This window comes from Oreochromis niloticus, linkage group LG2 (genome assembly GCF_001858045.2).
Source record: "Oreochromis niloticus isolate F11D_XX linkage group LG2, O_niloticus_UMD_NMBU, whole genome shotgun sequence".
Taxonomy (NCBI): domain Eukaryota; kingdom Metazoa; phylum Chordata; class Actinopteri; order Cichliformes; family Cichlidae; genus Oreochromis; species Oreochromis niloticus.
This window is the reverse complement of record NC_031966.2, coordinates 10,750,098-10,775,204: the sequence shown is the minus strand read 5'-3', so window position 1 is coordinate 10,775,204 and position 25,107 is coordinate 10,750,098. Positions and strand designations below refer to the sequence as shown.

The following is a 25,107-nucleotide window of genomic DNA, read 5'->3' as shown; positions in this document are numbered from 1 at the left end:
GCCTTTAAATTAAATACTGCAGCTCCCTGCATATCGCTGCACTCTTTGTCCACTGCAAATACTTTGAAACATAGCACATAAATTCACCTCCTTTCCTCAAGATTGACTGGCTAACAGTGTAATATAAAGTAGATTTTAAATAACTAATATTTTTTTTTAAACTTCCAGGCATTCACTCTACATCATATCCATTTTATCATTGATATTCATGTGGGAAAAAAAAGGTTTCCACAGGATTGTATGCAGTTCCATGAAAAACTATATGAAAAAAGTACACACTTCCATAGGAATTAAGCGGGTAAGTCAGGTGCTGCTAACCAATCGCACTTGATATATATGTTATAAAAGCAGAGGTTTTGGCAGTTTGATGGTATATGTTAACACAACGGTGCAATCTTCCCATGAGTGAGCGTCCCAGCAAATTCCCCTTAAGGTCAGACTGTGCAATGCTTAAAGAAACTAAAAAACCCCAAACCTACATCTCAGACTCCTCAGGTCTCAGTTAGCATGTTAATGACAGAACAGTTAAGAAAAAGACTGAACACGTGTGTATTGTGTGGGAGGTCTATCTTCTCTCTGAATAGAGTGTGGCAGCACTGCTTAGGTTTGCAAAGTTGCATCTGGATAAACCAAAAAACTTATGGAACAATTTCCTTTGGACAGGTGAGACCGATGTGGAGATGTTTGTCCGTAAAGCACAGCAACATGTTTGGTTAAAACTAAAGTCAACATATCAGCACGAATACTTCATGCTAACTGTGAAGCACGGTGGTGGAGGGGTGCTGATTTGGACCTGGGTGCCTTGCAGTCACTGAATTGACTATGATCGCCTTTGTATACCAGATTGGAGACTGATGAAGTCATAGGAAAAATGACTTCTTCAAGTTATTGCAGCCAAATTTGCTTCCACAAGCTACTGAATCCTGGTCTGTGCTTAGTTTTTCACATAGAGTCATGTGTAAGCTCTTTTTCACATGACTATAATAAATTATATTTTGCCTGCAGATCACTGAGGTCATTCTCCCAATAATTCACATCAGTTCCCCAATAACTGAGAAACCTTTCTCTGTTAATGTGCACAGGCTCTGGAATAGTCTGCCATCCCACATAAAGTCCCCTCCAACAGTTGACCATTCAGAAGAATATAATTAATCATGTGCTCCTTACTATGTGTTCTAACAAAGCAAAAAGACAACGGCTATAACACTGTTAAATCTCTGTGGACAGAGTGGAATCTGTGTGCGATGTGAAAGATATGTGACTCAGGTCTGCATGGTTAGGCCAGTCTCTCAAACAGAACCAGAAATCAACTAAGCAAATGTGTTACGTGTCATGTGGAGCACAAAGCCCACAAAGGTGCATTTAATTTGAACCAAAGCGCCAGGCAACAAGCAACAACTACTACTAGCAACAAACAAGAATGAGACACGGGGCAGACTGCTCTCTCTAAATCACAGCCCTTTTAAGCCAGCTGCTGTAATTAGCGCTGGAGCCTGACTGGAGCACCAGTCCAATCTGCGACGGTGGAAAGCTGAACAAAGTCGAAGGATCCATGATGGAAATCAGAATGTGGAACATACTAATCAGCATACAAAACAGACAGGGTTAAAAACACAAAAAGGCAAAGGAGCTCTGCCAGCGAGTGCCATAATACATTATATTTTTACTGGATATCTGTTCCAGTTTTACGTCAATTTTCTTTTTTTTTAATTTTTTTTCCCTTTCAGCTGTTTTCCTTTTTAGGTTTTGTATACATTGTACTCTGGGTCAGCCCCTGTTGTTTTTAAATGTGTATAAGTAAAAATGACTTGACCTGACGTGACTTATTATGAGAATATCAAATTGCCATGCCATTGTGTCAGTGTCACTGTTGCCTCTGAGATATGCACCCAGTGTCCTTTAGCTTCTTTGACATTTAGGAGTGTTTCTTGTTTATGTCCACACAAGGCAGTAGGGGTGGTAGAAGAATAGGTCACAGCTGGTACTGGTGCCCAGGCTGGTTGGTTTCCAGCCCTTTAAAAAAAATATTCTGGCTAGAGTTTAATTTTCATTTGCTCTTTAGTTTCATTTTGCTTTACTTAGTTTTAGGGATCAAAATCAATCGGTTTGCTTTAGGAAAATTTGGATGAAAACACAAACTGCCATAACGTCACAGTGCAGCTAAATAAAGGGAAACAGTGACAAAAAGGCTTTCTATTCATGTTCATATTGCTGCTAGAAAAGGTCTGTTCAAAATTTCTCGTTTCATTTGCAAAAATGAAATGTCACTTAATTGAAAATGTCATCAACAAAAGCCCACATTAAAATTACTTGTACTAAATTGACAACTCAGAATAAATCAACAAAACAGATTAAATGATAATGAAAATATCTTTTGATTGTTGCTCTAATGCACCACTTAACTCATGCGAACAGCTGTTTTCAGTAACATTTTAAACAAAATTTATCCTAATACATTTGCTTATAGGTAAGTGTTTTATATTCTATAATGAAACTATATAGATATAATACCAATGAATGGCATTCATACTTGGATTCATGCTTTTGTCTGTCTGACAACACTTTGTCACATGAGTACAGAGTGAGAGGTCATCTGAATGTAGGAGTCCTCCGTCACAAGTATTAAAATGGTGATACATAACAAATGAAGCCAGCATTTTGCCAGGACTCCACCACATCCTAGTGGTATGTGAAGTACGTGGGCTGATTTATAATGCCTCTATTATCTGACTGCATCTCAAGAGGCATGAGACGTCAGCGTTACAGTACGAGCAATCGCCATCCTACGATCTGTAACTCAGCAGACTGTGGACAAAGAGAAAAAGATAGCAACATAGGCTAATGACTTTATGACTGACAAACTGTAAAAAACAAAGCTGGTAAAAGCCTTAAAGGGGAATCTGACAACTAGTTTCAGTTACATCGCATAAATTATGTCCATCGGTGAACCAAAACATTAAACAAAATACACAAATATGCAATTTTCATTTCATTTTAAAACCTTGGTGCACATTTGTTCAGCCACATGGCACCAACGGAAAAATATTTTCTTTTCGTTTTTTTCTAGAGACATTCAAATAACCAAAAATATCACTGGATGACATAACCATCATATTTCACATGGCAATCTGTTTGCTGTGGGCTGCCATTAATCAGTCTACCCTCCACTATTTGAAGAAGGAAGGTCTGTCTGAGAATGTCAAGTATTTCGGTGGGAGAACAGACTCATTGGCAGATAAGACCTGCTGAGGAATGTTTAACTGGCTAATGTAAAGCGACAAAAAGGGGAAAAGGAACGCATGAAACACCATCTTTTTATAAACCAGACCCGCCTACACACATGCACAGGCATACACAGACACACACAAGCACACATGCGATGAAACATGACTTATGGAGCTCTCTGCTGTCACAACAAACAGAGCAGCGGGTGACCCGTGGAGTCAGGAGGCGTCTCTGGAATCAGCTGTCTTAGTGTAAAAACAGTCTCCTGCTGTTTGTACAATTGGGTCATTCCCAAACTCGGCAGGCTGAATGGAAAGACATGCAGAGAGCTGGGAATTTCCAGATGACCATCTCCACCCTCTTTTGAATTTTTTTAACTTCTAATGGCAAATAATATTATCTGTCCAGAATTAATGTGCCACACTTACACATTCCTGATACACGGACAATTTCTGTACCCAAGCAGATGCTTCCTGCTGCCCTGAGCGGAGTGAGGAGCTGGCAAGAGACACAAATCAATATTTTTTCTAAAAAATGTATTTAACGGTGCACTTAACAAAAGGACAAATTCTTGTTTATAGAAATGACCTGTCCAAGTAGCTGCAGGCAGGCAGAGAGCTGATAGAAAACACAGCCCGCTGAGCTGCTGGACACTGAGCTGCTTCACTGGAGCAGTTAGTGGGAAATGGTTTGCTCAAGGGCTGCTGGACTTACGTGATCTGATTTTCTTCAGGGAATACAAACCAATGCTTTTAAACCTCTACTGAGTGTTCAGATGCTAAACCTACATATCCATGTATATGACCCATTATAATCATTTATTAATGGAAAAAATAAATTAACCATCTGCTACTGCTAATACCAACAACAAATCTAACTCATTTTACAGCCCTCTAGACTGTGAAAATCATCTTTCTGCTCTTGAAATGTTGCCACAGTTTTATATAGTGCCAATTCACAACAAAATCTATCTCAAAGTGCTTTGTATGACTAGGCGAACAATTTCGTGGAGAGAATGATAACAATCAGGCAATCCTCTGCGAGAAAGCACTTGGAGACTGTGGGGGGCAAGAACTCCCCTTTTAAGAGGAAGAAGTCTCCAGCAGAGTGGCAAGAAGAGTACACAGGGACACAAAAGAGAGCACAGAGAGACAGTGACATCTAAGTGTGGTTTGTGTTTTTGTTCAGCAGCCCTTCAGTTCAGAAGCTTAGTATGCTGAGTTATTAATGCCCGCTAGGACCGTTATCATTTATCACTCTTCCTTGAGAGAACATTCAGCAAAGATGCTGGATGCACACCAGACAGTCAGGTAGTGTCCTACATACTGGATGTTCTTTCATATTTAAACTATTTTTGAACCATGACAAAAAATCTTTATCAGCTTTTCAAACAGCTCTTTTGTGTTTAAGAGACGCTGTCCACCAAATTCCATAATTTGTAAAATATCTTTTTCAGTTGCTAGCTGAATTGTAGCAACATTATTGTATTAATATTACTGCTAAATGGCAATTAAGTGACAATCAGTGACTTGCTGAGTGACAATTTAATTCAATTTTATAATAAAAACAAAAAAATAAAAACAACAATTTCTTCAAGGTGCTTTATATTGTAAGGTAAAGACTGTACAATAATACAGAGAAAACAGCACCAATCAGATGACTCCCTATGGGCAAACACTTGGTGACAGTGGGAAGGAAAAACTGGCAAAAACAGGAATAAACTGGCACAACCAGGCTCAGGGAGGAGCAGCCACTCTCCGAGACTGGCTGGAAGTGAGAGTAGGAACTTATTGCAGACCTATTGCAGGATAACTAAGGGAGTATTCAGGGTCACCTGATCCAACTAGAGGCTTTATCAAAAAGGTAAGTTTTAAGGCTAAGAGTGTCCGTTTCCAGAATCCAAACTAGGAGCTGGTTCCACAGAAGAGACCTGAAAGCTGAAGGCTCTGCCTCCCATTCTACTGTTAAATATTGCAGGAACAACAATTAAACCAGTAGTCTGAGGTGATACTATGAGGTAAGGAGTGACCCCCTTCACATTACCTAATAATATTTTCAACTGTATAAAGATATTACTGTAGCTTTAAGAGATCTTGTTGCTGTGTGATAGCTGGCAATGTAAACCAGGTCATAGCAACAGTTTTAATGCACCAAACAGGATCATTATGGCTGGTAAAGAGCCTTCCCCTCAGGTCCCCTGCCCTCCCGTAGACAGCAAGTCAACTGTGTCATTGGCCTGCTAATGGGAGGGATCACGCTTGGCTGTATAACAAGAGCAGGACAAGCTGTCAGTGGTCCTCTGACAGGTGCAGCTTTCCCAGAATGCCCTGCAGCCATGCCGCAGAGCGCTATCGAAGCCCCTAAATCTCCGGCTGCTCTCTGCTGACGAGCCAAACGCGTCCATCTCCCACAGACAGAAGTAATTAGGTTTTCACCCGGGCCTTACGCAGCAAACTGGGAGAATACTCTGCTGCTGTCTCACTCTCTCTCCCTCGCTCCCACTCTTCCTTTCTTTCACCGCCAATCAAACTAACTCCAGCTTTCTCAATTAACGACATTTGTGTGCACGTCTGTTTTTGAAACACAGGAGGAATAGACAGAAAGCCTGAGAGAATGAACGATGCTCAAAACTCCCACAGCTATTAATGATTTGTTATAATAACCACCAAACCATCTCATCCAGTAAACAAGTGTGGGTGTGGAGGCCTTGTCATTCATACAAACCCGCTGAGCAAACACGTCATCACACCAACAGCTATTTATTTACATAATACAGTTATATAAGGAATACAAATGCCTAATGCAGGACTGCAAGGGGAGTGCTAATCAGACCACGTGCAATACTCTGGAGTTTCAGTGTGACTGATATCACCACCTTTGCTCCTTGTCAACTAAGTATGTATGTTCTTTTTCTTCTGAGTGATTTTAAGCACTATTGTGTCTCCTAGAAACTATGTTTATTCATCAGAAATATTTAGCAATTTAGCAATCAGTTTTGCTTCCTGAATATATATACATATATATATGTATATATATATACATACATATATATATACACTTCATATGCAGATTCAAAAACAAAAATACTAAACCAAAACAAAAACTGCTGCCTTAAGTTATACAAGTTATACAAAATTCTCTGGTCTTATACTTCACTTCACTTTATCCAAGCCTTATGAGTTAAAACTAACCATGCTGTCGCTTCTGTTAACTCGTACTGAATTGCACTTTACCAATGCTCTCTTAAAAAATGTGTCTTTTTTCATTATGTTGATAGCAAATAGTCATACTGGTGACATTATGTCCTTGTTAAATGGTTATAGTGCACAAAATTATGTTTATGGCATTTTGGGTTTTTTGCATGAAATTGGGACAACACATGAGAAACATAACTCACTCACCGTAGTTTGTAGATTACATTGAGTGACTGCAAATTACAGTCTTCATCTGAGAAGAGAAATGCATCATGATGCTTAAAAAATAAAATATAAGAGCCTCCAGTGTCTAAAAAGTGAAGCAAATGTAAAGTCCCTGAAACCTGCATTCTTTCTGCTGGGCAGCAGGGGGCGATTCCTTTGTCCGGTGGTATAGAAGTCTTTTAGAAAACAAAACTACATTTTATTTCATTAATAACCTCAGTAAACATTTTCCTAATAGGTTCACCCGTTTTAAGTCTTATTTGACACAGTACTGATACAGCATAATGTTCCCTTTGTGGATTATGGTCCCATTTAGACTAAAAGAGGCAATAAAGCAGGGCAGCCTGTGATAGACGAGTCACTACCGACCTTACCTCGGAACAAAAAGTAACCTCCATCCTCAAATAAAGTGAAAACATAATAGAAAATGTCCTGGTGGTTCTTTACTTTCACAGTTTCATGACTGACTTGTTTTTGTTGCTTTTTGAGGATAGCGGGTGGGGCTGAGGGGCTTGTATACAGGTGTTTGTCTTTATAAGTTATGTCCAATCAGTCAATCAATCAATCAATCAATCAATCAATCAATTTTCCACAGATGGTCTGCAAGGTTCCTGCGACACTTCAGTGATAACAAAGCAGAAATACAAGCCGGAAACTCCATGGGCCCACCCACTTCAGTTTTTGATTTGCAAAGTTTAAAAATGTGTTAAGTTTGATATTGTGGCCTGCAGACAGCAAATCAATTGTCTTTCTGAATCCACTGCTAAAGTGACATTAGGCGTCCCTAAAATGAAATGAAATCAAGTCTAGCCAGTCATTTCCCATCGTACAAAGACATTTCCTGAGTATAAGTTGAGTATCCTTTGCACTCACATCCTCTAAACTTATCAAGTAAAAACAAATTAATTGCTGAAAAGTGACCTCAGAAATATTTCATGTTGATGTTTTTGGACTGCTTTTCTTGACTTTGGTTCATCAAGCACAAAGTTTTGGGCATGGTTTTATTGTGGATTGGGAGATTCTTTTTGTTGGATACAAGTTTGTGTTTATGTTTCATTTCCTCTTTCTGTTTGTGTGTTTTTATATTTACAGCTTATCTTTGTTTTGCAAATCCATGAACCCACTAGGCTGAAGCTACAAAGGAAAGTGTGCTGAGGATGGTCAAGATAGTTTCTGCAAAACAGTTTACGTTCTGACATACTTTCCTAAACACTGGATAGAGAAAACAAGTGTTCTGTCCCTTTGCTTTTCAGGACCACTCGACATAAGTAGGGCAACGGGAAGTGATACGGCATTTTTCAAAAGGATGTTTGGAACACACGCACTTATAGGCCAAAAGTAATTCTTTTGGTTCTGCTGCTGAAAAATGTGAAATGATGTATCTTGCTATGTGTATTTTCTAGGCTGGGACTGTACACCAGATTCACAGCGAGTCTGCCACAAAGTGGGAACAAATTTATCTTGGCATTCACTTCCTGGCTACAGCAGAACAAGTCTTCAGTGCATCTTCTATAGCTGTCTGGGAGTTTCTCCATGATGACAAAAACTGAATTTATCTAGTCTTAGTCTGTTTTGTGTGTGAGTGTGTCATATATAGATATATATATATAGATATATATTGGTATAGAGTAAAGAAAAAAAAAACTGTCAGTTGGCTGAGGTGGTTGTCCTTCCAAACTTGTGAACAAACTTATTTTTTCCTGTCTTAAAAAGTTTTTATTCACTCAATATTGATGTAATAAGATATTCTGCACACACGGTGTCAGTGGCCAGTGAAAACTTCAGGAAACTTCTCAGGAAGAAAAACATCTTGTTTAGATCCATAAACCTAGGAGTTTATCTGGTGGGTTCTGAAAGGTTGTCAAGAGTCCAAGAACAGCAGGAGTTTCTGAAACTGCACCATGAGCATCTGAGAGAGTGGAGTTAAAAAAGTACCAGAAAAAACACAAAACCAAACACGATGCAAGTATGTTTGGTTTAGCAATATAATAACGATAAACGAACGACATTAAACATACAAACTAAATGTTGTAGGAAAGCCTGAACATTCGCATTAATGCAAAGTCTTAGTGATAAAAATCTCCAGCCATATAATATTTTGATGTTAACCATTTCTAAATTTAGTCAAATGAACATTATTGTTAATTGCTGGCCATAAATTAGTGCTCACTGGCTTTACTGGGGTAGCGACCAAACACAAGACATGAACACCTTCATTAGGTAAACCTGCTCAACTGTTCATTAATCCAAAATCTAATTAGCCAATCACATGGCTGTAACTCGAAATAACCATCAGGTCGGGGAAGAAAGATGATTTAACTAACTTGGGCATGGTTGCTGGTGTCAGACGAGTTGGTCTGAGTGTTTGAAAACTACTTCAATTTTCAGGAAGAAATCCAGGTATGCAGCAAGTGGCTGTTCTCTTAGTGAAAATACCTTGCTGATGTCAGTGATCAGAGGAGAATCCTCAGACTACTTCAAGGTGATAGGAAGGCAACAGGAACTCAAATAACCACTTGTTACAACCAAGGTATGCAGAAGAGCATCTCTGAATGCACAACACATTTAACACTGAAGCAGATGGGCTACAGCAGCTTAAGGCCAGGGCATTGGTAAATTGGATTTGTATCGAACAAATCTGCAGCAGCTGTGTGATGCTATCATGTCTATATGGACTAAAATCTCTGAGGAATGTTTCCAGCACCTTGTTGAATCTATGCCATGAAGAATTACGGGATCTCTGTAGGGAAAAGGGAGTCAAACCTAGTCCTAACAAGGTGCACCTAATAAAGTAGAAGGGAACGCAAGGTTAATTTATTGAGCTAATGACTCAATCAGTTGATTGAAAAAGCAATTACTTTGGTGTTTGTGATTTAAAAAAATAAATTAAAGAAAAATAGCTTTTCAGATTGAATAGCGGCAACGTAAACAGCATTTCAGTATCTTCCACCTTTGCATAGAAATGAACCGTTGCCTGCACTTCAGGATCATAAATCTTATTTTATTTTTTTCTTTCGTAGATCAAAAAAAAAATAGATAGTCATTCAAATCTGATGTTAAGAATATTTGATCTGACCATGATCTTACACCAAACAAAAATGCCACAGATTTTTCTCTAATCCTGAAAGGCTGTTGTAGAGGAGAAAGATGTTTTTTCTTTATATTTACCGGAGCAGTCATAGACATGTAAATAATGTGTGGAAAGAAGGTGTGGTGAGCTAGGAACAGGCCAGATCTGCCAGCTGACAGCCTCCATTATAGAGACGGGGCTGCAGACTGGGGTTAACTCATGCAGATCAAGCTGATGTGACGCACCAGCAGCTGCTTTTTCATTCACTGACTGCTCAGTGCAGCAGGGTTTAACCTCAATCTGTGCAGTGCTGAGGCTCAGCATGTATAAAAAGCAACTTTTGGGATTACTGTTTTTGTTGTCATTTTTTAACATATGTAAATATATATATTATGTCTTTACAAACTGAGCAGGTATTGGTCACATCTTTGTCCATTATTGGGGCTCATTCACAAATCTATGCTCTAAAAGTCTTTACAAATATTTTAAACAAAACTCCAGAAGTCAGCAACACTTTCTTTATTTGAATTTATTAGTAAATTACTAACACATTTGCAAAGTTGAAACCATGGTGTATTAACATTTCTAAAAGCGTAACATACAAAAAATCCTTGTGTAATATCCCAATTTTTAATGTCTGTTCAGTAACTGAAGTGACTCTCATCTTGGGCTAACGTAGGTTACATTTCTTTTTCTTCTGGTCTGTTATTCTCTTCTGGTCTGGTCTCTGGGGACATGATATTCACCATCTTGGCAATTTTAGCCAACAACGTTATTATACCATCATCACTTTCAAGAAATCTCCTCAGAATGTGCTCCTTTTCTGGCTTCCACCTCAGACACTATTCATCTGCTTTCTCCACAATACACCTTTAGGCATATGTATTTCCTTTTTTAGAAGAATTGGAGCATGGCAGCAGGCTGATGGCAAATGGAGAATGATTTTGATCCACTAACACACAGAGGGTGGTGAGAAGAAAATTGGCCTGTGTGCACATTTCATATACTGATGGCGATTTTACATGCACTTTTAATTTGAGTGCAGTATAGCCCAGTTTCCCAAAAAGTTGGGACACATGCAAATGATTTTAAGCCTATATTTATTTTGGAAAAACACTTTTCTTTTTAAAATTTTTTTTAATATGAGCTATTTTTGAATTTGATACCAGAAACACTCCACAAAAGTTGTGTGTATCAAAGACTGGGCAGACAAATATTCCAGCAACTTATCATTAACGTTTCTTGGTGCAAAGAGGCAAAGATTTGGGGGTTTTCTACAGTACATACAGAAATATTAACACAAAAACTGACAAAAATAAATAAATAAATAACTAACATTGAGGTCAAAAGGGCATAAGACCAAGAAGCAAAACACATATGAGAAAGGGACAAACCAACAACCTGACAAACTATAAAGGGAGACTGTGGGGAATACCTGGGGAAAATAGAGACAGCTAGTGTAATCCTCTCAAGATTACTGGGAGACACAGCTTTGTCTTCTTGTCCTTCTAGTGAACCTGTAATTAATCTCATTAACAACGACCAGTCACAATTATGGAGTGTCGCGACTGTAGAGTAGCTGAATTTTACAATGGGAGATGAAGCTATACTATGGAGGCAATATGAAGAGGAAGGGAGGTTCAGTGAATCCAAGTCCCCGATCCTCCCCGAGTCTCCCGAACAGAATCTCTCGGAACACCGCTGGGCTGTCCTAGGATGAGACACATTAGAAACCTTCATGGAGTTAACAGAAACAGACTTACAGAGAGGCAAGGTGACAGACAGAAGCTTGGGAAGAGCCATGAATTGAGCTGCTTTGGAGAAGTGGTCAGCAATGGTTAGAATCACGGTATTATCTGCAGACTGTGGGAGGCCAGTGATGAAGTCCAAGGAGATATGTGACCAGGGATGGAAGGGCCCCAATCCTGGAATTTGAAGCGTCCACCTCCACGACAAACTGTTGGGTAGTGTCAGGCTGGTACAGTGGCAACTGGTCCTTAAGAGTGGTGAAAGCGTTCTGGGCAGCATTGTTCCACAAGAATGGCACCTTGGGAGAAGTCAAAGTAATGAGTGGTAGAGCAACTTTGCCATAATTTTGAATGAAAAAAATTGGCAAACCCCAGGAAGTAGTAAAGGTGCCCCCTAGAGGTCAATGTGGGCCAGTCTAAAACCACCTGGATCTTTCCTGGGTCTGCCCTGATGTGTCCTTTCTCCGCTATGTTTCCTACCAAGGAGATGGCGTTGGTGTGGAATACACAAAAAGCTTACTTTCTAGGAGACGTTGGAGAACCATTCTGTCATGTGACTCGTGTTCATAATAAAAAGACCATTTTTATTTTGTATATTTGATATAAGTCAGAATTTTGAGTTCATCATTTTGGCTTGACGTCAGTATTTTATTTTTTTGTCACAGACAGCTTTTCATGACTTAATTATTCTTCTGACTGATGTGAACCCTGCGGCATGGTAATGCACTGTGATGGTGACAAAGGCCTTTTGAATCACCTGGGACGATGTGGGTACAGACAGTCGTAACACCCCCACAGCTTTTAGACTGTGCTGAGTGGAGTGGAGGCAGGCTGACAGGATAACTTGCTGGTTGTAGCAGAAAAACAAAAGAAAGAAATACAATGTCAATATTTATGTTAAAAAAAAAAGCACTCTTATCCTCGTCTATGCTGCATCAGTTCTTCTGTTTACTCCAAATAAACAGCTATTTCTGATTGTGGAGCAACTGAATTTCAAGTAAAATCAGTCCATGCAAGAGGTTTTTGCCAAAGTTGGGTGTTAGACAGTAAAATACTGTTGAATTAAGACTAAGCTTTGGTAGGCTAATGAGCGTGGTGTGGGTGAGTCATTACTCTTTCATGTCTATTTATGCAGATTGCAATTGGTCTCACCCATCTCTGTGATCCATATTTCAATGCCTTAGATAGTATAATTGCAGGCTATGCTGTTTCTATTTCTGAGGCCTCTTTGGACTGTGAATGCCCAAAGAGAATACAGGAAACTGTGTTTGAACTGCAGGACCTGAGTGGATGGAGAGTACAGCTGAACGCAAATCTATGCAATGCAATGTAAACATGCAGTACATTAAAACCACAGGTGGTAATCAACAACTAAGAGATATGAACACGAAACTCTGTCTGAGTTTTAACTCCTCAGCATGCAGCAGCACAATTATTTCAAGCCGTACCACCTTGGAATCATTTTCTGCAGCTTTAAGTGTTATATGAGCACATGTGGTGGAGATGGACTCCCACACAGTGGAGTGAACAGACCTCTGTCTTCATACTAAATACAGCTCTGATGGAAAATCTGTGTCAAAAAGAGAAACAGTACAGTTTATACAGTAGAGCTCAGCAATTTGTCTGTTGGACATCCATCAGAAATTGTTTCCCTGACTAAACTAATGGTGGTGCAGCCAGGGCTGGTTTCAGCCTGAATTATTAAGGCCAGCTTGTAGAGAGAGAAAAAAACATTGTGAATTTAGAGACATAGCACAATCTCTGGTTTGAGGCCAGAGAAATCTCTGGTCTCTGAGAATCATACACAAGAAAAATAACATTGTTTCATTACTTACATAATATACACAAGGTTTTTGGATGTTTTTTTTTTTGTCTTTTCGCAAGCACTGTGTCAGTGTTTGCAGCGTTAGCAATCATTCTGTGCCAGACCTGGAGTGCCTGGCAGAAGATGACGACCAAAGAGGTTATCTCCCTGTTGCTCTGACACTAGCACCTTCACCTCTCCGGGACAGCGAGCCTCTCCTGGCCTGATCTGTACAGAGGCAGCTACTTCCATAGGCTTTTCTCCTTTTCCTGATTATGCCTCCACATCTCCTGTGCCCTCCATCCTCCTGCCCGTGACGTGGAAATGAATCTTAGTATGCCATGTTGAGGAATGTATCAGTTCCTAAAATGCATCTAGAGGAGAGGAGAGGCTTAAAATCGAGGCGTATCTTTTTCAGCAGCGTTTTTATCTTCAACACGTAAAAGTGAGATGACACAATGATAGCACGAGGACGGCTCTTTAAACAAGTCATTCTTTTAATTCATAAGTTGATGTCCAACATTTCTGACCTTCAGTGTTTCTCTGTGTTTGATTAAAAAAAGTTAAAATATCTTGTCACACTGACTGTGAAGCAAGGTTGTCATACTTTGTCAAATTCCCTCACCTTCTCCCTCCTTGTGTTCTTTCTTTGTATCACACGCACACATTCTTTTCCTCTCCACATTCCGATCAAACACTTGTTTGATAGCGCAAGAAGAGAAACAATCACACATCTAGATATTCTTTTTAAACAGCCTGACAAAATAATAGATGCCACAAACGTAGAAGCTTGAAGTCAGATTTTAAAAAAACACAGCCACGAGATAACCGGAGCTGCTGCAACATGCAACCAATCTCGCTGCAACACCTTTTCATACACCAATTCAAGGCAATGTTGTGACACGCCACGAGCAGCGGTTGTTTTAACGGGACGATGTGATGGAACAGTAGTCTGTGTGGTGATTAGATCACTTGGATTTCACCTGTGTGTGTTTGTTTTGTCTCCGGCACATCAGATTACATCTGTGAGGAGACACAATTCTTTACACATGTTCAACCCCAAAGAGAAAGTCTGGAGCCACATCTGAAAGAGCAAAGTACTGTTTAGTTGTAGTAACCAGTGATAAAAGTAGCTGTGCATTATCAACTGTGCAGATTTCGAAACACCTGGCTGCTTGTTACCTGTCGAAGAATCTCTTCTCATAAAAGCATAAAACCCAAAGTGTTTATGAGTCGTTACTAACACCGTGCATTATACCTGAAAGAAACAAAAGAAGAAATAAACACATTACACCGTCAAAGCTGAGCAGTGTTTGTGGTGGAAGTTTAACCTATTGAGAATGTCTTTTACTGCACTGCCAAACTGGAGCACCAACAAAGAGTTAGAGCAGGTCATCTACTAATTGGAAGGTTGGTGGTTCGATCCCTGCTCCATTCTGCATGCCAAAGATCCCTGAGCAAGCTACTAACTTCAGCCTGTGTGAATGTAAGATAGAAACACATTTAAGTATAGAGAATGAGGCGTGTTGTATAAAGCTCTTGGAGTGCTCAGGTAGAGTGGAAAAAGTGCTATGTAAGAACCAGTCTATTTACCATACAGACACAGGACTCCACACAAAAAGCCTCCAAGGTGAATTAAAACTCAGGACTTTTTCCCTCTGAGCTGGTGTTACTACCTACTTGCATCTAAAATCACTATATAGAATTTAAAAGTACAGTGTTCACAGTCAGTTTGACAGTAACTTTGAAGCTTAAACATAAGTAGCCTGAGGGATGGCGACTATGAGGAAAGGGAGCCCGGAAGCTTTACCAGCAGGACACATCATCAGTTGTGTGCCTCAACTTTGCAGGATGTTTTGGCCTTTTATCAGAAATTATTCTACCAATTTTATTTTTCTGAATTCTTGGAATCCAGTCCGTGAAATTTCATCACAGGTTTTATGTGAGACAGATCTTTCAATTTGAACAGGAGCCATTTGAAGAGGCTTTTTGCAACTGGGATCTGTATAATTTTCTTAAAAAAACAAAACAAAACAAAGCAAAACACAATCAGCTGTGTGTTTTTAATCTGCAAGAAAATAGCTAACACTTTAGAAAGAGAACCAATTTACAGTTAAATTTAGCAAAAAGCATCAATTTAGCTGGTTACTAACTATTCTTATTTCAGTGTTTTAAAGCATAGTGGTCCTTTAGCTTGTTTCTAATTTTTCTTCTTATATCCACATTAATCCTTTTTACTTTTTTGCCAGATCATCAAATTACCAACACAGAGAAAGGGAATTCATGCTCGTACCAACCTCTATCTCCTATTTAGACTCACCAAAAAATGCTTCAGACAGTGGTCCTCCATGTGTCTTTGGTGGAGACATACAAAGAACACACAATCTACACCCAAGAGGTGCAAACCTAGAACCTTGTTATTGTTGTGTTAACCACTGTACCACCATGACAACCACAAAGCACTCCCTGCCAAGGATGGGTAGCGAACTTTAACTGGGTACTGACTGATTTACATCTGCACTATGGAGTACCAATTTACACTAAATCTATTGTTGCTATATTTTGTTACTAGAACATAGTGGGGTTTAAGCAAGAAAATAAGGGACACCAACACATCTGATCTGAAAGTTAATTACAAAACTTACCGATTTTTTCAGACTGTCAGTGAAACACGTAAAACCCATTTAGGGGGCCTGAGAGGTCAGCAGTTAACTGCAGGTGCAAACAGTTATTAACTCCAGTAAATTGACCTGCAAATGAAGTCACAGTGTGTTTTCATTCATGTGGGAGTTATTCCATGAATCCGATACCATCAGCTAAGCTGTCAGACACAAGGAAACTGACATTCAAGCACTTATCCTGTTATTGTCTCCATTCACTGGCACTTTTTGTATTTTGCATTGTGGTTAGTCCCACCCATCCATTAAAGGTTAAAACAAAAGAACGGAGCATTATTTACACAAGCGTGGTAATTCAGATTGAACTCCTACTTTTTTATTAGAGCATATTTTTTGAGGACACTTTGTTCACTGCAGGAAATAAGTCTTGCAAAGACAGCCTAATGCTAAGCAGTTAATTTCTTCTGCTTTTCTGCGTGTGTTTAATTCACAGTTATACCCAAGACTTTATTCATGTTGACCTTAAGAGTCGCTTCTAAAAAAAAAGGGAAAAAGAAAATTTAAAATGTCTCTATTTTAAGAGTCTGCTCCTTGATACATTACAGCCCAATAATTCATTCCCACTAACTAAAATGGCCTTACAGTTGCTGCTTAAGGCAGAATGCACCCAGGTGAGTTTAAGCTATATCCAAGGGGTTGTTCAGCCAGTGGAAAAAATAGCACAGAAAACTTGTTGAGCAGATGTTTGTCACAGAGTTTAATATATTTTTATTCCTTCCTTTATGAAAGGACCACATGACCCCCTCAGCAACCAAAAATAATCTCCATATTCAATGAGAGGATTATAATAATATATCTACTAGAATACGAGACATCTAATGAAGACTGCACATTTTGTTTAGGTAATACTGACCTTACTCACTGATTATTTTCATCTTGCTTTTGCTGCAGCTGCTGTCAGGGTGCTGATTAGTAGTATTTGTAATAAGTATGTTGAGACACGCCCACACAATGCTGGACAGCTTTTCTTGTGGGGGTTTGAAGAGAGCCCGTCTCTGAGTGTGTATTAACTGTTTTGATGTTTTATGTTTCAGTCCCACTGGAATAAAAATAGCACAGCAACCTTGTTGCAACTAAAAAAAAAATAAAAAATTTGTGGTTACATCGTGATTATCATGATGTGTAAACCAATTACAAATAGTTGCCATGACAAATATTTCCAAAAGCAAGGCAAGTGTATAGGTCACCTTTTGGGAGGCAACCTGTCTCCAAACAACTGCGATCCAAGTTGGACTGCAGTCACTTTCAGACAGGAAAAGGTTTGCAAATAATTGTGATCTAATTTACAAATGCAGACACATTGTCAGTCAATCTGAGTCAATTTGCACCAATGAGCACAACTTTTCTTTGATGCAGCTCTTTGCAATATGGGAATCAGCTGATTGCAGACTGGTTTTAAATCATTTTGCAGTTCATTCTCTGTCCTGCAGCATGACACTGATTTGTGGATTAATTTTTAATCCGTGTTTCAAATCTGTGAGGTCCTGGCTGAACTGTGAATGTAAGCAGTTAATGAGAATTTCTGTGTACGTAGAAACAACTGATTTGTGATTTTTGGTGATTTATTATTTTTTATCACAGTTAATTGTTGTTTTATCACAGATTGATGTAACTTGAAATCTGACCCCATTCAGTTGCAAACTGATAGCAGAATCACTCTCGTCTTATTGCCATATTATTGTCATCTCGATGAACTGAAGTCTCTCTGAAGATGCCAGGTGACTGCACGTCATCACAGACCTGCTTGCCGTTTCTGAACAAGATTGCAAATTCAACTCACACTCTCACAATAATTTTGGTTTCCAGCTACTGTTTTCCAAAGTGTGACTGTAGCATTAGAGAGTAAGTGTGAACTGCCAAATAACACATCCAACATCTTAATCACACACAGAGCAACACATTCAGCTAAGGCAGGTGAGAGTTCACTCAATTACCACCACGCACGCACTGACCGCATCCCATCAGGCATGCAATCTGCAGCAGTCAGTCACATTCTGTATGCTTAATGACATAAAGCTTCAGAGTAAATCAGCTTAAATGGACCCCGGACAGTTAGGCCAGGAGTAAACGTCTAAACCTAAACTCTCTGTCCAAACAGGGAGCCTTTAACAAAGCATGAACACAAACACAATGAGCCTTTTCATGGAAGACTCTCTGGCTTGTCATAGCAAGAAAAAGCAGAGGTGGAACTAATAACATTATGTGTCACAGACAGGCAGTGTAACTGTACCAACACTCTGCAATGACACATAAAGCAGAAGTAGCCAATAATATTGTTAATAAATGCTGTATAATTTCTATTCCTGCTGCATGTTTAAAAGGGCAGTCGGTGGATGGTTGTTGTAAAGGTCATAAACACTAACCTCTCCATTTTTAATTATTAGAATATATTTCATACCAAACTTATTTGTGTTAAAGTATTCATTTTTGAAAGTAAAGTCTTTTAGCCAAAGGTTAGGGTAACATATATTGGCTAGCTCAGAGTCACATGAATTTCTTCAGGCCAGTCAGTGGAAATCAGGCTAGTCATAAACACTGACTTCAAAGTATCTGACTAGTCATCAGTGGCCTGGAGCATTTAACACTTTAGTGGTCTTTCATAATTTGTAAAGTACACAGTGCTCCCATACCCACTTTATGACAACCAAACTATCAATGGTGCATTCATGAAACTCACACTTTATATGGCTTACTAGTGCTAAATATTAAGGGGGGGCTTGTGTAAAGACTTACAGGAGCCAGGTGTTCAGGGGTTTAGTTGTACCTCACTTTCGAAGGAGCTCTGCATATCCAGGCAGCACGATCACCTCTGTGTGGTTTCAATGTCACTGTTCCTTGTCCCTGTTTACACCAGCTGCCAGACCTGCAAGTACTTGAGCAGAAAGGGGAACATCTTGATACCAAACAAGGTCTAATGCTGAGCACAACTCTTTCATCAAATGGAAAGAAGGCGTTGCCTAGGAAACGGGACTGGATACATGTGTGATATTTGCCAAATGTGCTAGTATGAGTACCTGAAAGGAATGCTCCTATAAATAAATGCCTGTATATATGGCACATTTTTAAAGTCACATGTACAAGTTACAAGTTTTAAAAAAGTCTTGTGATACCTTCCAATAAAACTCTATGTTTAAAAAAAGAACTTTGACGAAAATTTGGAAAAATAAGCAACAAAAAAAAAAGTTAATATCCTCCCTAACGGTGCACTGAATGAATGAGGTAACAGTCTTTTTATCTGAAGCTATTATATAACTTGTGTTTACATTCAATTTTTTATTTATGAGTCTCTTTGAAATCACAGGATATAATCTGTATTACCACCATAGCAATAAATATTGTCTTCTCCCTCTGGCAAAACAGAGTTTTTATTTACTGTTATTTGTACTGATTGCCACAAGACATTCCTTCTTTTTTTAAAAATTTAGTTTTATCTTTTATATATTACTGAGGCAGTCCTTCGGGAATAACAACACTATATCTTTGAGTGTGCAGCATTTTCTTTCAGTGACACAAAACAGGAGCCTCCACCTCCACAGAGTGTGGCTGGAGGGCTTTGTAACCCATTTCCACTTAAAGCTAGTTGATTTTGAGCAGCACTTAAGGTAGCGAACCCTCCACATGAACACACAAACAGAATGAGTGATGGTATGGGGCATGGATTGGAACTGGGGTAACTCAGCTGCCACATAATTCTGATAGTAAATAGCATCAAAATAAGATGACAGCGCCCATCCCCTTTGGGGTCGCGTCAGGAAGGGCATCTCATATTTAAACATGCAGAGCGATCTGCTATGGCGACCCCTTGTGGCAAGGAAGCAGCTGATGGAAGCTTCTTTTTATTTGAGAGTGCTATGTTGGGGCGATCAGTTACTCTTTCGATGCTTTGAATAACGTGTTTTAACAGCGCAGTGCATTAGAAATTCATATGTGTGCATTAAATAACAAGCTGAGCCAGCATTGGGAGAGCTGCATAATATTTATCCTAGTGGGATTGATAGGAGAGTTCATCTAGCATGCTTCATATGGTAAGAGAAACTGAAGATCATGCAGGAAACCTATGCAAGCTTGGGAGGAAAACACAAATTCTCTTAAGGAGATCTGAACCCTGATTCCTATTGCTGCCAGGAAATTCGGCATGAAGACTGGAAGCAAAATGTAATAATGTCTCTAAAGCTCACTGATTATCATGTATTGCTTTAGTTTACCAAAAGCTCAAAGCGATCATTGTCAGTTCATAGATGAGCGTCACTAAACAAGATTCAAAATGCAGTCTGCTGACTGTTAGAGATGCTCGTACTGGTGAATCTTTAACGGAAATGAGAGTGGAATTAATCTTTTTTTAAATTTCTGAGACAAAACTGGACCTTTAATTAGAACTTCATGCTTTATTATTAAACTTTTCTTATTCTGACCAGCACTAGCCACTACTTTAAAAATTAAAATTAATTAATCATTTGAGTATTTTTAAATTTTAATTACCACACCAAGGTTTTTTCACCTGGCAAGCAAAGATCTGCGATAAAAGAGTTCTAATGGGTGTTTTCAGGAGTAAGAAGGTGACAGACAGCTAAAGAGCTAACATCCAATTATAATGACAGAGACGTTTTGGCAACCAACACATTCACATGTTTGCTGTCATCTAATCAGTCAACAAGTATTAACAAACTAATAATGTTAAGAATATGTAGGAAAATACAGTTTTCCTTCCAAGATCTCTGAAATCTATTTATTATTATTATCAGCAAATTCAAAACTATGTGCTTCAGCAGACAGACTTGTTCACTTGCCATAATTCACTCTTCACCCACTGATTAAACTGGACAGGTACTTAAGCATTGGACATGAAGCAGAGAATACACATTTTCCACAGCACAGTTATCTCAGACAGGACCTGCCTGCTGCAAATCAGCAGACTGAATGGACTCGGGCAGTTTTAACTGAGTTGTTTAGTGTCTTCAGACCAGCGATTTAATCCTGGTGTTGGTTTCAAAGGCTTCGGTGGATGCAGAGCACGCTGATTCCACCTTCCACTTTCAGAAAAGGAGAAACTCAAGTGAGCTTTAATTACAAGTGATTATCATTCATAGACTGGTGAGTCCCTGGAGATCAGGGTTATTGAATCTGTACTCCAAAGCAGAGGTGAATTTTAAATGGACTGCATTAGTTCTAAATAAAGAAAAATACATAATCAATGGCTGGAATCCAAGTAGTTTGTACTGTCGGATTTTTGTGTTTAAGCGGAGTTTAAAAATGGAAAATACATTTTTTATTTGCGTTTTCTGCTCAATTTTCATAATTTGTCGAATCATTTTCTTATAATGAATAACTCAATCCAAGACAAATAATCCTGTCTAGGTTGAGAATAACACATTTTAGACTGTCGCACTTTTGTTTTTCTTTTGATTCCTATGTTATTTCAATAGTTCATTATTTCTGCATTGACAGATGGAGAAAAATGTGCATTTTATGATCTTTATTATTGGGATGTGCTGAGATGACAGAGCTGCATTTAAGAATGAGAAAAGTGTTTATGTCATGGTTATGTCAAGTTTCCTGTGTTTTCTGTCATATTTTGCATTATGTTGAGGATTACTCCAGGTTTCCTAGGTTACTCTGTTCAGTATTGTTTATTACTTTTCTCCTTTGTGTTGTTGCCCTCTGTGTCTCCCTCTGTGTCACGGTGTTTATATTGTGATGTTAGTGCTGGTGCCTTGTGTTCCGTGTTTTCCTCACCCTGTCATGTGCTCCTCTTTGCTCTCTCTCTCCTCCTCCTCTCTGCATCTCTGTGTTCTTCCTGTGTTACGTTTAAGGTCTGCGTCTTGGGTCAGTATTTTCAGTTCCGTGTCCTCCCTGTCTTGTTATGCGCAATTGTCCACAGCTGTGCTCCCTGTGTGTTCCCACGTCCCTCATTACCTTCTGTGCATTTATCTGTTCCGCGTTGCGTCATCCCTCATGCTGTGTGTTTCCCAGTGTCTCCTCGTGTGCATTAGTTCTATTAGAGTTTCCCAGTTTAGTTTAGTATGCTTTTTCCCCCTGCCAGCCAATAAAGCTGTGGCTTTTTGAGTTTATTCCTCGTGTCAGTGAGTTTGCGTTTGGGTCCAATCCCTGCCTGCACACAGCCGTAAAATGACAGTTCAAACACTCACTCATTTATGCTCATTTATGTTGAGGAGAAATCAGCTCCACAAAGCCATCATATTATTTTGAATTTTTCTTTCTTCTGGTAGTCAAGCAGAAAAGCCATTTGTTGCATAAAACACTATCTGAAATAACCTTTTAATTGACAATTTTCTGAGATAAGCATCACAATCTGGTTTCACACACTTGGAGAATTAAGAAGCGAACATAATTGTGTCAAAATGTGGATTTTACACTGAACGTCAACGGTTGTTTCCAGTTTTTGCTTTGCAAAACTGTGACACTGCTCAAAATCAGGAGATGATCAGCAGCAACCACAAGCTACTGGAGTACAGATAACAGACACTGAGTCCCGGTCACATCATACTGGAAAGAGACCAGGACAGAGTGGTCAGCAGCACCTGGACTTTTTGTGCCAGATGAAAAGAGCTCACCTCATTGGGATTCCACTTTCTCACATTGCAGGACATTGCGCAAGAGTGCTGCCTGACCATACAAATAAAATCATACACGACCCCTTCCACCCTCACCTTGCTGGCTACTGGAAAAAAGATCTGCAGCATCCACAGCAGAACAGCCACAATATGCAACAGCTTCTAAAATATAGCAAATCTAAAATACTGAAGGATTTTTTATGTCAGCACGATGCATGTCTGAATGAACGCATTGCGAAGACTCTGTCTAATTTTGATGTCTATTTTTTTCTTTTTAATTAATTGAGTAATTTTTATTTTATGTTATGGGATAAATCTAACTGAACTGCAAATGAAAATCACAGGCACAAGTGTAAAAGTACCAGCTCTGCAGGACTCAAACTGCTGTCTCTTATGTAAGCAAAAAGCACCTGATTCCTAGTGTTGATGTAGACTCACAAGCCCTTTTATTGGATGCACCTATAGTGTTCATTAGCATGGTTATCTAATCAGCCAATCACCTGCTAACAATTCAGTGCATTTACATCTGCAGACAAGGTCGAGACAGCCTGCTGAAGTTCAAACCAAGAAAAAAGTGGATTCAAATGGCTTCCAGTGTAGTTTGGATAATAAACTACAAATACTGACAAACTAATAAATGAAAAATGCAATTGTTTTTTTAATGTCTAGTTTTGTCTGTTATGTCTGTGTCTATTTTTGCTTCAATGTAAAACATTTTCACCCTGATCACAGGTTTTTTCTTTCAGGCAAGTGTCAGTTCCTGTCCCAAGACAGTGAGACGAGCAGATAAAACAGCTCACACATGTAAAATCAGCACCTTACATCCATAACGAAACAACCTGTGTTCAGTAAAACCAACACACGAAGCATACAGAGTACGAGGCAGAGACAGCTTATGAATAAATTATTCAGCTAGGTTTTTTTTTCACTTCAGTCCTACTGACAACCACCCTTTGATGTAGCTTTACATCTGCTTTAGCTATACGATTTGATATAATGCTTTTGAAGTAGGTTTAAAGTTGTGTTTTTCCTATGATTGGTGGTCAACCAACCTGCATCTGTATTTTGAGTGACAGCCTAATGAATATTTACAATGTACAGATAATATTTTTAAGTTGTACTTTCCATGGTTACACCACTAATTACACTCTTGGAAGGAACACACATACCCATAATTGAGCTTGACATGAACAAGGTGCTCTCAGGATTTAATAATGCAGCAGTATTGCACCTGAATAATGGCGCCGTTAATTTGATGCACAGTGATCCTTCAGTCTCTCCAACATTCCCTTTGGTTCTCCATCTCTGGATGCTTAAAGCCTTTGGGGTGTTAGTGTTCTTAATAATGGTTCAATGGTGTAGCTGAGCATTGATCCAGCTGACACATCCATCAACAGCTGACAACTTCCCACTATGTTTCCTGTTATTTATTTATTTTGGGGGGGTATGATGTGATTTGCTCTATATGTGTCTGCTTCTGTGAGCAGCTTCATTCACACTGCATCTAAAAATGTCTCCTTTAAATGATGCAGATGTGCGCTCTATAATCAGTGTATATGAACCAAATCCCAGCTGTTGAGAAAGTGTGTTTCACGCAGATGGGTGACAAATTAAAAGAAAAGTTAATGCTCTGCTTTAAGTCTACATTTTGACAGCTTGGTAACACATTGACATTCTTCTAGTGGTGAAGTGTTGGCCCAACATTTGAGTTGGACTTAATGAGTTTTTTTGGTTTGTTGTCACCTGTATATATAATTGAACTCCTCCATCAGACTCAGCATGATGGACGAAAAAGGTGGAGAAATAGTTACTGACAGAGACACAAATGAGCAGAGCTCCGTCAGAAAAATAAACTCTGAAAGGAAAAGCTACGTCACAGTTTTATCACAAATATGAAGAGTCATTTGATGCAGTGGGTTAAACAGTTCAATACTTCCACTGAAATTAATATTCTTGCTTGAAATGCCTGTCCCACAAAACCATTCAGAAAGTTTAATCATGTTTGTTATTGCAATGTTACAGGAATGAAATATGCCATCAGTGAAATCAACATTTTCTAATTTTGGAGATGTGACAAAAAACTATCGCTGTTATGTTAATGAAAACTGCATTACTTTTCCTTCAAAATCATTTTTATTTCTACACAATGGACGTTCCTTTGGGTCTTTAATTTGTTGTTTTTCCACAGAAAAAAGAAGTCTCCTAGTTCCCAGCCATTCTCAATCCACCATTATTATTGTCCCAAATTAAAAAGGTGTGCGGTATGTATCCAGTCCTTTTATTACTCTCTCTTCTCTCTCTCGTCTTTCTGTTATAGACACCTAATTGGTCGTGGTGTCAGGTTTGCTCACCCTCCTCCATGATACCTGCCTGGTGGGCATACTTCTGGATTAACAGCAGACGGAGGTCAGCACATAATCACCCTGATGAATATGGAGGAGGGCCTTTGAGGGTTTACATGGGAGGACTGCCAAAAATGATAACGACCCCTCCTAAAGTATCTCCTCAGGGACCTATACGCTCTCATCTCAAGGTTGTAACTAAAACAGAGGAAGTGCCTTATGGGGGAGGGTGGCTTGGGAGTTCTTTGC

At 39.1% G+C, this 25,107-nt stretch overlaps 1 long non-coding RNA gene across 1 annotated transcript; it reads right to left on the bottom strand.

Moving 5' to 3' along the window:
• Positions 1-13,402: 13,402 nt before the first annotated feature.
• Positions 13,403-21,830, bottom strand: LOC112841814 (uncharacterized). Its single transcript, XR_003213201.1, has 3 exons — positions 21,678-21,830; positions 18,678-18,816; positions 13,403-13,573 (listed from the first exon to the last, which is right to left on the bottom strand). It is a non-coding gene; the product is annotated as an uncharacterized LOC112841814 (long non-coding RNA).
• Between the last annotated feature and the right edge of the window lie 3,277 nt (positions 21,831-25,107).